Source organism: Poecilia formosa, unplaced genomic scaffold (assembly GCF_000485575.1).
Source record: "Poecilia formosa unplaced genomic scaffold, Poecilia_formosa-5.1.2 Scaffold6, whole genome shotgun sequence".
NCBI classification, from domain to species: domain Eukaryota; kingdom Metazoa; phylum Chordata; class Actinopteri; order Cyprinodontiformes; family Poeciliidae; genus Poecilia; species Poecilia formosa.
This window is the reverse complement of record NW_006799945.1, coordinates 393,475-408,501: the sequence shown is the minus strand read 5'-3', so window position 1 is coordinate 408,501 and position 15,027 is coordinate 393,475. Positions and strand designations below refer to the sequence as shown.

Below are 15,027 nucleotides of genomic sequence, written 5' to 3'. Positions count from 1 at the left end.
CAGCGTTAACAATAGAACTGAATTTTAGCTGGTCCTCTTCCATAGTGGAACTGTAAATTCTCCATTGTCTGTTTTAGGAGTGGAGGAAGCCGTAGAGTTTCGGTTACGATCCCATCCCAATCGATCAGGTGGAAAAAAAACCCTACAGACTGAACTAAAATAATTCCCTGAGCAGCAGCTGCACACCAAACCTGCTGTACGCCTCGGAGTGTGTGGTTGTTTTTACACCGAGATGAAATCATGCTATAGCAGAGGGAGACTAACAAAGTTATTAACTGAAGTAATGAGACGACAGTAAGATTAATCTGATACTTGTGCAGCTTCTTGATCTTGCCATGCTTAACCAAAATTAGATAAATAAATATACTGGCCTAGATCAACTCACTGAGGATCCTTGAATAGCTCTTTATGCAGCATTAGTCCACTGGAACTGGATAGGCTTGTGCCTGACTGAGTTTATAGATAGTAATAGTTGTGTATTTTCACATTGGGAATAGAAATGCATGCATGTCAGATTGTACAATAAATGATAAAACAAAGCTATAGCTAAAAACAGATTGTGAAGAACTGCATCATGAAACTATCAAGTATTTCTGCAAACCTTATTGCATTCCCGTCACAACACGACACGACAGATCTTCACCAGGTGCTAGAAGGTCTCTCATTGCAGAGCTGGGAAGCCTCTAGTCTGTGTCAAAGCATCACACGCTCCCTGTCTTGTTGAATATTCTCACCGCTGGAGAGCATTCTGATTCTTTCCTACCGACAGTCCTAAAAACAAACAGCAAGCTCAATTTCGCTGCACTTTCATTTGATGCTGCAAGAGTACTGAGGTGGTCTTTTGTCAATAGCGCCGAGATAAACAGCACAATTTGAAGAATTTATCTATGCACGTATAATATAAAGAACCGTGACAATCACTTGCATTGCGCAAATGAGCAGCATGTTCGTGTTGGCCTCCTCTGCTCATTCACAGGAATGTAAATCCTGTCAGGCAACGCAAGCCGTGACTGTTGATTGATTTTAGTTTAGACACTGACAGTCAGTGCAGGAGAACTCAGCAGCCTGTGGAGCCAATGAACTGTAGGAGACGACAGAAATGCAAATAGTACAGATGTAAGCTTGTGTCATGTGTTTAATTAAAGAACATCTAAGGAGGATTTTGTGGATTTTTTTTTAATATACGTGCAAAAACTGTTTATACTCATTTGGTTTGAAATTATAAGAGGTACACAACAACAATTTTTGTTTAATGGAGAAATAGAAATTCATAGGATCTTGAAATTAGTCATAGAAAATAAATATTTGCATGACTGTCGATGCAGCAATAAGAAAAACTGCAAAGCAGCAAAAGTACAACCTCACTGCTTGCATAGAAAATTAGCAGCCAGATGTCGTTTGTTGAATTCAGTTGATTAAAGGCAGCTAGAAGCAGAATAAATTTCATTCTATTATTTCACTGTTAAAAGAGAAGAAACAACACAAATATAAAATAAACTTATTTCTCTTCAGAATATTAATGTAGATTTTTGTCTTTGTTAGTTAGAGCTGAGTTATCCAAATGGTTCAAACAGCGGAGCTACATTCAGTATATTCTTTTGAAAAAAACATTATTGCTGTTTTGTTTTGTAATTCTGGTTGTGATCTGACTGCCAGAGATTGTTTGGCAGGTACGGATGACAAAATTCATGCCATTAAAGATTTACTTCTCGATTAGCGAGTTAAATATTACACCCACTGTCATTTACAAAAAAAATAAATAAATAATAAGAACTAATCAAGTATGGTTTGTTTGCAACGTTGCTCAGAAAGAAACTCATTGTTTTCTAAAAAGAATATGGTTTCTGAGTTTAGGTTTCAAAAGTTCCAATGTTGCAATGAACGCAATGCTTCCAAAACAATGTTCTTTGAACGGACGAGACTAAAATTTGTTTTTTTTTATTTTTTAATGAAGAGCACCAGGGGTGGACAAAACTAAACTTGGCATCTCTGCACCTTAACTGTAAAGCACGGTGGTGGAGACATAATCATATGGGTTTGTTTGGGAACTTTATGCTTTATTGTTCTGGAGATGAAGCTAAAAGTTGACCTGAACTGGTCCAAACATTGATCTCAGAGCACATCAGCAAGTCTGTTACAGAACAAAGAAAAGGAAAATAATTAAAATGTTGCAACGATCCAGTTTATGTCCAGACTGTAACCTGGACTATTACAGCGCCGTGAGAGACATTCAAAAGAAAAGCATTATATTTCCATTACGGCGTGTTTTCTTTTCTTACATAGACAGGCTATGTGATAATATTTGACGTTTTTAATGTATTTTTCTTGCATTTTATAATAAAACGATGGTGTTGCTTTATCCCATCGCAGAATCTACTAAGATTTATTTATAATTATGTACATAAAGCTTATCTGTTGTTTGAAGTGCTGCTGAGGAAAACAGAGGCCATAAATAGCACAAAAGTGACAATATTCATTTTAAAATACTGTACAAGAAAAGAATATTCAAAACAGCCATGTCTGGATTATTTTTACATTTGGGGCCACAAAAAAAGAAAAAAAACCCATAAATGTGCCACTTAAAAGCAATTGCAGTAAAGTTTGGATATTTTTAAAGTCCACGCATTGAACAGAATAGTTATTCTTTGACTACCAGTCTGTCATGAGTATAACACAAGCTCCGCTTGGATTTGTCGCCTACACATTTTTATTGCTAGGCAGCTGGATTGTGGTCTGACAGACAGACAAGCTTCTTATTACCTCACTACATCACAGTGTCACTTGGAGCTGTGCTGAAAACACACACGCACACACACACGCACACACACACACACATTTGCATGGCTATCTTTGTGGGGACTTTCCATTGACTTCCATTCATTTCTACAGCCTAAACCTTACCTTTACCCTTTTCCTAACCGTAACCCTCACATACATAACCCTAACCCTAACCAAAACTCAATTCATACCTTAGCCTTAAATCTGACCTCTGACCCAAAAACAGGGTTTCCCCTTGTGGGGACCAGGCTCCGGGCCCCACAAGGAGCAATTGGTCCCCACAACGTAGTATATGCCAGGAACATCGTCCCCACAAGGTATTACAAACAAACTCACACACACACACACACACCCACACACACACGCAGACATCCAGCATGGCGAAAGATTTATAAAAATTAGAAATAAAGTGAATAACAGAATAAAATGAAGTTGTCCAAGTGTGTTCCTGCCCCTTAAACCTTTCCACATACTGCCACATTAAAACTACAGAAGATCATTTTTATTGTATTATGCTTACTTTCTTTTTATTTGACAGACAGGAAAAGCAGAGCGTAGTTTTGAAGTGGAAGGAAAATTATACAATAAAGTTTTTAACCAATAGAACTTTCAAAAGTCAACATTCATTTGTATTAATTCCCTGTGAGCGAATGCTTTGTAGAATCACCTTTTGTTGCAGTGACTGCTGTGAGTCTTTTGGGCCTAGATTTACACTTCTATAGACTGACATTTTTACCCATTCTTTTTATTTATTTATTTTTTTGCTAAATACCTAAACGTTTTAGACTGCATGGAGGATGTCTGTGAATGCCAACTCTCAAATCACAGACTATCTATGGATTTCTGTCTGGACTTTGACTGGACACACTCTAGGACTGGCGGTAAAAATGTTTTTTTTTTTTTTTTTTTTTGCTAGAAGAGGCCATCCAACTTCTTTTCTTAAAGGTCAGGTTTGTTGAATGTACAAGTTATCCTGCCAGTAGATTTGCCCATTGAGTTGTGGATCTCTGCAGTTCCCCCAAAGTTACCACAGGCCTCTCAGCTTTATCTGTACTTTGAGGTTGGTCTTAATGATGCTGTTTGTTCTCTAATGTTTTCTAAGAAACCTCTGAGAACTTCTCAAAACAGCTGCATTTATACTGAGGTTCAATTACACACAAGTCTACACAAATTTATAGTTTGATGACTTGTGAATGCAATTATCCACACCTGTTTTGTTTTTTTAGGGTTATCAAAGTACATAATTCTTGAAATGATTTTCTGACTTATGTATTATCTTCCTTCCAATTTACAGCTATGTAATAATTTGTGTTGGTTTATAGAAATCCGTAAAAATAAAGTTAACTTTCTGGATGCAACAAGGGAACTGTAAAGAAAAAAAAAAAACATCAAGGAAATAAATACTTTTGCAAGGCCCCATAATTGTGTAAATATTCTGTGTGGAAAAACCGTGTTAGCCGGGAGGAGTGGCTTTATTATATGACCCTACTCTTTTTTTCTTTTTTTTTCTTTTTTTTCCAGGCTGGATGTAATGCTAGAGTTTGAACTTTGACCCCATTTTCCAGGCTACAGCTATGTCGAGTTGCAAAGTAAAAGTTCCCTCGGCTCCTTATTTTCTCCAATTGATCTTTCCATTCTTCAAGTTTGAAGTTTTGTGACCTCTTGCCGTACAGACTCGCTGCTTTCAGTTTCGGTGTCTAGGCCGTGGAGGGTGTGCGTGATTCCCAGCCAGGCTGTCATTTCGCTGCAGGGTTGTTATTGCTGTAGGTACAGTACAGCTCCTCTCAGCCAAGCTTCCCTAATGAAACAGCACATATCCAGACACTTCATGGCTTCTTTTTTTTTTTTTTTTTTTTTTGCAAGGTGCAGCACAGATTCGCACGCTCGGCATCATCGCATTTCTTCTTCCCCTCTGGTACTGCTCCTCTTTTCTCTGAAAACCTTTCAGAGCAGTCACAATAACTACTCATCACAATAGATTTCCTTTTTTGCTGCTGGGCACAGAGCGAGTGGGAGGTTGTAAATAAAATACTAACTTTATGGTGTGTCTTTGATGATTTTTTTTTGTTAATGTAACAGGAAAAAGGTTTGTGCATGTGTTGGTGAGAGGGTTGTTTGACACGTCAGGAGATGATCTGCTCTTTTTGTCAAATCACTGCGAAATCCCACACACAAGCAAATACAATGTTGTTTTCACCCGAGTGCAGCATTTTAGCTCGCTGGATGGCATGGCTGTGTAAAAGTTCTCACAATTAAGCATTGATTGTAGAGCCATTCATTCAGTACTAATGCAGAAGAGTATTTCTGCATCATGAGGCTCAGCTTCAGTACTCAACTGAGCTTTGTTACCAAAGTTTAACTGCCTCTGACAGCCCATCTATTGCCATCATTTCACCTTCTCAAGGCTTTTCCAGAGTCACGGCAAAAGTAATATTCTTTCTGTCCATCCTGCCTTGTCATTGAAGCAGAAAGTTGCGGAGACGCTGCCACAATGATTCGTGTTTGTTTGAACCCAGCTCTCGGTCAAAGTGCTTCTTAAGAAATACATAATACTTTCATTTAGTACCCAGGTTCTGCCATTTCATTTTTTCCAGTTATTCCATATCCATAGACAAACCATTTTTGTATTAAAGAAACCACCAAACATCCGTTGTTTTGTTGTAGTTACTAGTGTTAAAACCTCTATTATTCTCATTTTGCTTAGACAAAATGTCACAAAATTCTGATATATTTGAGCTCCAGAAATGGGACCGCCCGTTGCGGTGTTCTTTCTAAAACATTATTGCGAGCCTTATATATATCACCAAAAAAAAAAAAAATGTCCACATTTGATCTCTCTCTAAACTTTCACCAGCATAATGACTTCCATGTGCAGATATGTTTTACAACTTGGAGGAAAATAGCTACGTCTTGGCATTTAATGCAGTGGTACTCTTTGGTTATTTGGCACACCGCACTTTTGCTCTGGGATGTTTGTGGGTTTTACAGAGCTGGAAACTCCAACATGGAAAAAGATCAGTTTCTGTGTCTGTATTTGCATGACCCTTTTCTACTAACCCTCACTGCATGTTGTCATGTTCTGGCTTCGTACTGAAACCCTCAGGCCTATAAATGACATACAAGCTCCATAAATACACTCACGCTTATTCCTGCAGTTTATTTGAACTTTAAGTCGACAGAGATGCAATTTCTCATTCATATGAATGTTTTATGAGCCAATAAACCTACACACATAGCTACAGAGCAAAGAACCACATCTGACACTGACTTTCATACACTTAGTGCAGAAATTCCCTCACAATTTCACCCTCTCAGGCCCAGACTTAAAAGTCATCTCTCCAGGCAGGGAGCTCATATGTTGACAGTTGAGCAGATCTGTCAAGAAGTCAAGAGTGTGTATTATATGCACATCCATTTGTGAGTTTTGCATATTTCGTTCTTATTCTAGCATATAGAATGAATGCCTCAGCAGGGACACTGGGCAGGCGTTATTTAATCCTTATGTTTGTGGGCTTTGGCTGGATGCCATGCCACATTACCGCCCACGGAAAGCGGAACTTCAAAGTGGGTTTGGGGGCTTTTTTTTTTTTTTTTTTTTTTTTTTTTTTGTCGCCCAAGTGGAGCCACTGAATCTTCAGCCTGTTAAAATAAAACTTTAGTTAAAGCACACATCCGCTTTGACTCCTAAAAACATCAGTTTGTTTATCTGAAAACCGAGAATAATTATTTTCAATGGAAGCGCACAACGGGAATCCACGCTGGGGTTCATATAAAACATGCCATTCACTGGATAAATGTGTCTGGTGTTCACCATAAGACCACATGATTCTTCCAGCTGAGGGCAAATTTAAACTTTTGTTGTACAGTGTGGTTCTCCTTCTATAATAGGATGTACAGCTTCACACTATATCAAATTGCTTTTGTCATTGTAATATCATTGTATCAGTGATTCTTGAGAAAGGGACAAAATGGGTTTTAATTTTCCCATTTTTTTTTTTTTAATTATTTCTCAACCTTATGTATGCAAATATGACAAATGATGTTTTGGAAATGTAAAGATGCTAAGGTGCAGGCTCCCAGTTGCAACATTTTTTTTTTTTAATTACATTTTTAATCGACCTGACCCAGAACTTTGTCATCACCATCTGACAAAAATAAATATAAAATGATTTTTAAAATACCCTATTAGTGATATTTTTACTCATTTTACGACAAATGCTACTCAAGAAACAAAATAAATATTATTTAAAACAAAAAACAACAAAAAGTCCATCTGTCGGAGTTGACACAGAACTGAAGGTGGTGACAAACTAGTGAGTAAAATGAAAAACTTGGTACATGTGAAGTAATGCAATTTATGGAAAATACATTAAAATGAATTAACTGCGCATTTAAGTGAGATTTGACAACAATTTCACTGAAAGAGTCAGAAAAACTCTGATGGAGTTGACATCTGACGGAGTTGACGAAATGCCAAACTACCTCAATTTATATGACGTTATTCTGAAGGAGGCCATATTGTAGCTCATCAGGTCCATGAAATCCTTACAACATACCAAAATTAAGCTTTTATTTCACAAAATTTCATCAAAGTTTTGTAAATTGTCAGTTATGGAGTTGACACATCATGGTTGTGACAAGCAACTTAGGAATAAAACAGAAGAAAAAACTAAAGAATAATATAAGCTAACCAGAGCTAACTAGCCCTCTTAGCAAAGGAAGAGAAAGAAAGAGATCATGGGGTCCTCAGAAGTTCTGGTGCCCCCCAATAATGCCTGATTTTTTTACATTCTTTTCATGTCTGACGGTGTTGACAAAAACTAGGGACAAATTATTTTTAATTAAATGTATTGATACTTTTATAATTATTTATATGTCTACTTATACTAAATTGTCATAATATATAATTTTAGTATTTCTGTAATTGTTTTAAACTGTTATAATGTATTGAGTTCTGCTCGTGGACAAGGACTTTTACAGGCATTATCCACCAACTACAATGTTTAAAATAAAAAAAATATTCAGCAAACACCAGGAAAATATACATTGTTGTGCTCACATGACCCAGGTTAGTTTAGTCAGATATTTGAAAAAAATTATATTTTGTGTATATTTTATTCAGATTTTGTGCTTTATTCATAGGACCTGTTTTGTCCCTATTCTCAAGAATCACATGTGAAATTGCTATTGCAAAGTACTCCTAGATGGTGACATTTTGTGGGCTGTTATGTTTCAAATGTCATTTTTTGCATACTGGAAATAGGCTTGGACAATTTATGAATATAAAAGAAATGGTTTCTAAACTACCTGTACCTTCCCTCAGAGCATTTCTGTGATTTAAAGTTAATTTAATTGGATTCCAGAAGAAATAGAGGGTTTTATTTGGTTATATGTGGCTTAGATTGAAATCTGATGTAAGATTCTTGTTCTTCTGTTACCACTTATTGTGCTTAAGCAGATTTACTGCTTAAAAGTCAATAGTTCATCTATATAGGCACTGTTTCTGCCTCACACGCTGCTGCTAGGGCTACATTTTTTTGGGTGAAACAAAGCTAAAGGAGCGTCAGCCTTTCCTCTCATGCAAGAGTGACTTAAAACTAGAGATGGACAAGTCAGTATATTTGTAGCTGAAACAGATTCTCAGTTTACTTTAAGATATCACCTGCCAGGTCAGATTTTTACCAATTCAGATGTAGATATATTTTATTTATAAAAAAAAAAACGAGTACATTTGCTGTAACCTCTCCAGTAGATGATGCAGCTTTGATGGCACAATTATTTTCAATTGATGCATTAAAGCCCATCTATGTCACTTCTTTCTGATTTTTACGTAAGTGAAAACATACATGAAGTTGTGGGCTGATGTCTTTTTAGATCAAAAATGTTACATATTGTTCAAATAAATATCAGTATATGTAACATTTGAGGAAACAGAGGATAGAGAAAATGTGGAATAATTAGGTGATATTCAACAATAACATTGCAATCACAATATTTCTTCATTTGCTGTCTTCACAGGAGCTAAACAACAATGTATGAAGTATTAATTTATAAATAGATGCGTGCTGAGCAATTTATTAATTCCCTTCATTGGTAATTTGTTTTCATTTTATTAAACTCCAGCTGAGATCAAACTTATTTAAAGACATAAAGCTGAAGGTAATACTACACTGGTAGTCAGCAGATGTAAAGTGATTTATGTTCTCCCTTGAGATGAATTGTACAAAAATAAAAATAATATTACATACTGTCACCATGTGTGCTTAAAAATTCTGAGACTGATGGTATGGTTCCTCTGGACTTCCACTGTAGGATTTAATCAAACTTGAAGTGCACTGGTCGGGCTATTTTCAGCTGTAACTACAACTGTTCCTTTGTTTCTATGCGTCTCCATGCATTGCATGGACTGCAGTATATGGAAAACACGAGGAAGATAAACAGAGGTGTGCTGTTTTCATCTGCACCACAATAGCTATATGACAGTGTTCCTTAATATTGAACAGGCATCCAGGGTGCTGGAACTCATAAGAAGAAGTGGCATCAAGCCAGGAAGCCATCTGTCATTGCTGAGTGAAATAAAGCAGAGATAATACAATGTAGAACCAAAACGATGGTTGCTACATTAGATATAATTCTTATTGACACTTGTTCAAACTTAGGGCCAGACTCTTTGATCTGTCACCTGAAAACTGTGGGTTGGGTGCTACAATGTTAAATGATGTTACTGGTATGCAAAATGTAGTTAAACCAATGGTATAAAGTGGGAGGCAGCTCAAGCTTGAACATTGTGAGGTACTTCATCTCACAGGAGTTATTCTGCAGGAAATTTAGTTGCCTGGTAATAATGTTCGGTGTGGTTGAGCTATATTTCGTCTTGGCTTTTGAAGGCCTAATTATACTGAAAGAGAAATAGCTGTGGCCAATGCCAAGATAAGAAGTGGACATGCTCCTGTGAGCATGCAGATGGAGACATATTTTATATACATGAGTCATAAAAGTAATCGTTAGTGAGAACCACAGCTTCTTTAGTGTTATCTGGCAGAATGCAACACATTAACCATGTTGCATTTAATTGTTCTTTGAAGTTCACTTGAAGCATATGTGGTTGGGAGGCATTAAGTGTTGCTCACAACTCTGATGTGCATCACAACAATAGACTGCAGTTGCCACACTTTAATTTACCTGGTGGGAAACAAATAATGTCTTGTTGCAAAGCCTTGGAAAATATGTAAAGAACTAACTGCATTGCCTTATGAAAAGATTCTTCCATGAGTGACATTAGAGATTTTAGTCGCATTGTGGTCTCCGTAATCATTAGCTAACTTTGCACACAAACTGAGACCCATTAAATGAATTACATTATTGGTTTCTGTCAGTTACTTCCAGCATAGCAGCCTCTCAGATCAATTCCTTCTATTACCAGCTCCCTCTCAATCCTTCCAGTCTTTCGTCTCTCTTTGCTCCATATTTAACAGGATTGACCGAATGGCAAGCTCCATTTAGCAGACATGTCCAGGTCATTTAGTCTTGGAAATCTAGAAGAGAGCGGGTGCCTTTTTAAAATCCTCCTCTCTGTCTCCCTCACTGTCAGTCATTCCCCTTCTGCTCCACTGCCTCGCCCTGCAGACTGCCGTTGTGTCTCAGCACCCTCTGCAGAAGCAGCTGTCATTAAGCCTTGGATTAAATGATTCACTTACCGGCCGCATGTTAATCCTTGATGTCACACTAACTCTCAAACACATTTTGTTGCCTCACGTGGGTGAAGGAAATTGAATTATGTCTGAATAATATTCAAGACAGACACATATACATAAAGTAAAGCCTCGAGGTTTAAGCTGTTGAAGGGAATCGCGGCGAGAAAGCTGGCAGAATGCTTTAAAAAAATGTAGCCATGTGTTTCGGTGCGAGCACATTAGATGGAGGTACTTGTCTAATGAGGTGATTGAGTGCCTCAGCTCACTGCCATCTGCTTGCAACAAAGTGGCTTTGAATCCAACAGATGAATATTAGTGCTTGTCACTTCTTGGCTCTCTTTGCCGCTTTACTTCTCTAGATGTCAGAGTGTAGTTTCCAAATTGATTTCATAATGCTTCATTTGGATTAATTGTTGGAGGAAAAGAACATTCTGGAGTGCAGTGTCTGGCAGAAGCAGCCGCACTGCTTCAAGTGTTTCCCGTTTTGTCATGCTACATTCATGTTTTAGCTCTCACACAGGTAATATTTACCTCCCTGGTCTGCATTTGTGGTTAACCCCCTTTACTCTGTTACCTTATAAAATACTATTGAATAACTCAATGTGGAAATCATTAATTGAGAATTTAATTTAATTCATAAAACTTATTTGAAATGCTGTATTGATGTTTCAGTGATTATTTGGCTTGTCAGATGAACTCTAAACTCTGATTGGTTTATCTGTGCAGCAGCTAAAATCCAGACCTGTCACATTGTCTATTGCTGTGTTATTATTACCCATGAACTTTGGGTAACCTTGATGGATAAGACTAACCAATGCATTTTAATCAGTTAGGAATATGGAACTATAAAATAACTTGGTATATACTGAAAGTGTTACACATTCTTTAACTTTTTTCTATTTAAACCATATTGTATTTAGTACACATGCTCAGTCGTTTGTTTTACTGCTTCAACATGAGCTTTTTTTTAATGTGCCAGCCTGCACTGCTTCTGTTTTCTACGACGTCCCAAGGATATTATATCAGTAAAGTCAGCATTGGTGAGAATGAAAACCAATACAAGCACAAAACAGACACTGAACACTATTTTCTGCAAGGGGTAATCCAGATTTCATGTGTTTTTTTTTTTTTGTGTATGTGTGTGTATTTGTGCACAGATGCTACAGAGGGCTCTGCTGCACCATGAGGGTTGTTTACTTGTGCTTCTTCCTGTACTTCAGCAGCATTTGCTGATGACACACTCCTGCCAGCATCACAGATGTGAACCCCGCTTAGAGATGCTGTGCTTTGATAAAACTTAAAGCACAACACACTTAAAACAGTTTTGCTTTCAGTACGGCACTGAATGTTGCTCTTGCTCTTTATTTCTTACACACAAACATTTCTTGCTTGCCTTTTTCCGCTTGTCCGATTGGGTCAACATGCCTTTGCTGTTTACGCATGTTGTTGAACAAATTGTTTACAAGTTCTGTAAAATCAAAATACGTATTTCATACATTTATCTACCGCCTTTTCTCTGACACCTCTAAATCACGGGTCTCCAACCCCAGTCCTCAAGATCAACAATCTTGCTCCAACACACCTGATTCAAATAAATGACTTGTCACAAGGCCTTTGTCAAAATGAATGACATGCTGAAGAGGTAATTCAATCCTTTGATTCAGGTGTGTCGAAATATGTTCTGCAGGACAGGAGAGCGTGAGTACTAGTGTTGGCTACCCCTCCCCGAATGAATATCTTGTGAAACTAATTTGCTACAGAGGTTTGTTAATTTTTAAAACGTGTTCACTTGTGAGTAACATAATGTCTGTTTAATTGTAGCTATTCTGTGAAGACCAAGAAACACAGCAGACAGGTTAGAGTAAAGGTTTTAGGAAAGTTTGAAGCAGGGTTAGGTAATAAAATAATATCTCACACTCTGAATACTGAACACTGTTCCATCCATCATCAAAAAAGTTAATGTAAAGGGTATTACGTAACCACAAACCAGCCAAGACAGGAACATTAAACTGACAGGCCAGGATAGGAGAACATTCAGAGCATCCTAAAGCGTCATGGTAACTTTGGAGGAGCTGCTATTAACACCAGCTCACAGGTATGAATTATGCAGTTTGCCACTCATCCACAAAGGCTGCATTTTAAGAGTAAAAGGAAGAGTATTTTATTTCACCAAACAAAAATAAAGGACAAACCTAAAAGAAAACTTTTAGTAGCTACAAAAGTCATGAGACAAGGGCGGAGATTCACCTCAGACTAGGCAAAAATATTTAAATGTAGATCAAGAAATATATTAGAATGGTTTTGATAAAAGGTTTGTGCCTCAGAACCGCTACCTTACAGCAAGAAGGTCCTTGCTTTGACGGCTGTTCAGAGCCTTTCTGCTAGGAATTAGCATGTTACAGTTTCCAGGCCAAACACAATGTAATACCTGCTTACCTAAAAAACACTTATAACAACTATTAAGAACTATAAAACATAACTATTTTCGTAGAATTTTTCTATGAATATCTTCTAAAAACCCACCAAATGTTGTGAAAAGAAAAGCAGCCAAAATTCTAATAACCTGCCCAAAGCTGTTTGGGCAGCTTTGGGCTTCTTGTGTTCAAAAGAAGCCCAGTTGCCCAATTTGGCAACATTGGTTGGGTTTCATCCCAAAACATTCTTCCTCAAAAACATACATGCTAAGATTAATGTTCACTCCAAACCAGTCACAGGTGTGAGTAGTGAGTAGTTATGTGCATCTGTGATGATACCGAAGAGAAGCGTTCAAAAATATAAGCAACATTCTACAAACATTTATGAAGTTCCCTACAAAGTCTGACACATAAGCAACTACAGATACATAATGAGATATTTTCCCTTCAAAACTATTTGTTTTTGGTTGAAAATACATTGACGTTTGCAGTTGTTAGTTGATAAAAGAGAAACAAGTGCAAGGTGCAGGAATTTCAAGAGATTCCCGTTTAGATTGACAAAACATCTAAATTGTAATTATATAAAATAAGGGGGGGGCGTTTTGAATTGCTTTATTTGTATGGAAGAACTTATACGTCTTCTGCACAGATCAGCATAACTACTAGCTAAATTTTAAATATACTCCGACGAGATCCCTCCGTTCTTCTGTTCATTTATTTTGCTGCAGAGGAACAAACAAGGCATGAGTGCTTCAGATGAATTTCAAACTTGCAAAAGCAAAAACAGGGTCCAAATGACATTACTGATATATATTCCCATACTTCTGTTTGAACAGTTAACGCCATTTATCGACCAGGTTGGATAAGGACTTTGCTGCAAGGTAGCAGCTGGTCAATATTACATGGCTTGTCCCACACACAGATAATTGCTTTTCACCGCTGTTTTCTGTTTAACTTACTGAAAAGCTGAGATAAAGTGGAAGCGCAGATGCTGTGATTATTTGTTCTCTGGTGACCACTTTTATAAGCACACAGGAACTCATATGTACCATCTCTGGTGCCAACTTTTTATGAGATAATGACTGCAATATATCAAAAGTGGACAGAGAGTGCACTATCACCAGTGCACTGCTTACAATCAGGTTTCTCTTCAGGTTCTCCCAAGAGTCTATCTGAACAAGCATGCATAGTAGGAAATATATTCCAAGCCTACCCTATTTCTATCCAGCGATATGTCTGACGTATATGTGTATGCGCCTGTGTTTGTGGAAATGGTGCATATAAACGAGGTGCTATGGGTACAGTGTTTCATAATAAAACCCTGAAACACAATGGACTCAAAGAGCCAAACACTTAGTAACGCCACACAACACCAACGCATTTCAGCTCCCCGCAGACGACAGCACAGCTGGATACATCGAAAAAGATTGATGAGATGCGATGTGTCATTCACAGTTTAAGTGAATAACAATAATGAATAATACTGAATAATAATAATTAACTTAAATTTAAAAAAAGCCTTTAACAAACAAAACTTCTATGCTAAATTTTGGATTTGGAACGGTGAAGTTACCAGCAAAGTCAGACCTGACCTTGCTTTGTGTAACTGAGGTGCAGAACCACCCGAAAGCAAAAGTTTGGTTTTAATTCACCAGGAGCTACAAATAAGCTAAATTTCACCATTCTGGTTAACTTTTTAAAGATCTGAAATCTACTGCCATTAGATAAAAACTGCAGCGTATGAAGTTAGAGGTGTATGAAAAGTTATGCTGTGCAAGTGCTTTTTTTTAAAATCTTCCACAGTGTGAATGGATTACATGTGACAAGTTGAGAACGCCTAAAGCAGAAGAGATTTGAAGTCTTTTTCTAAAATATTTCATGACATTGCAACCCATTTTCCATCATTTCTCCATTGTTTCTTTTTTTTAGGGCTAGAAGTGCTTTTGCCCTCAATTTGTGGCCCACAGGCTATGTCAGCCATTTGTATTCTATTTCTTCTTTGTTTGATATCTAATGGATTCTTGTTTGATTTTGTCGACTCTACAGAGTTTTGGAGAAACAAACTTTCTCACCATAACGCATTTTACCCCGAAAACAACTTATTTTTTTTTTATACTTTGGGTTTTAGCAGTGAGCATTCC

At 37.3% G+C, this 15,027-nt stretch overlaps 1 protein-coding gene across 1 annotated transcript in view; it reads left to right on the top strand.

The window, feature by feature from the left end:
- LOC103147430 (matrix metalloproteinase-17-like) overlaps nt 1–15,027 on the top strand; it is a 112,809-nt gene that overhangs the window by 21,504 nt on the left and 76,278 nt on the right. The gene's annotated exons all lie outside the window — the stretch shown is intronic.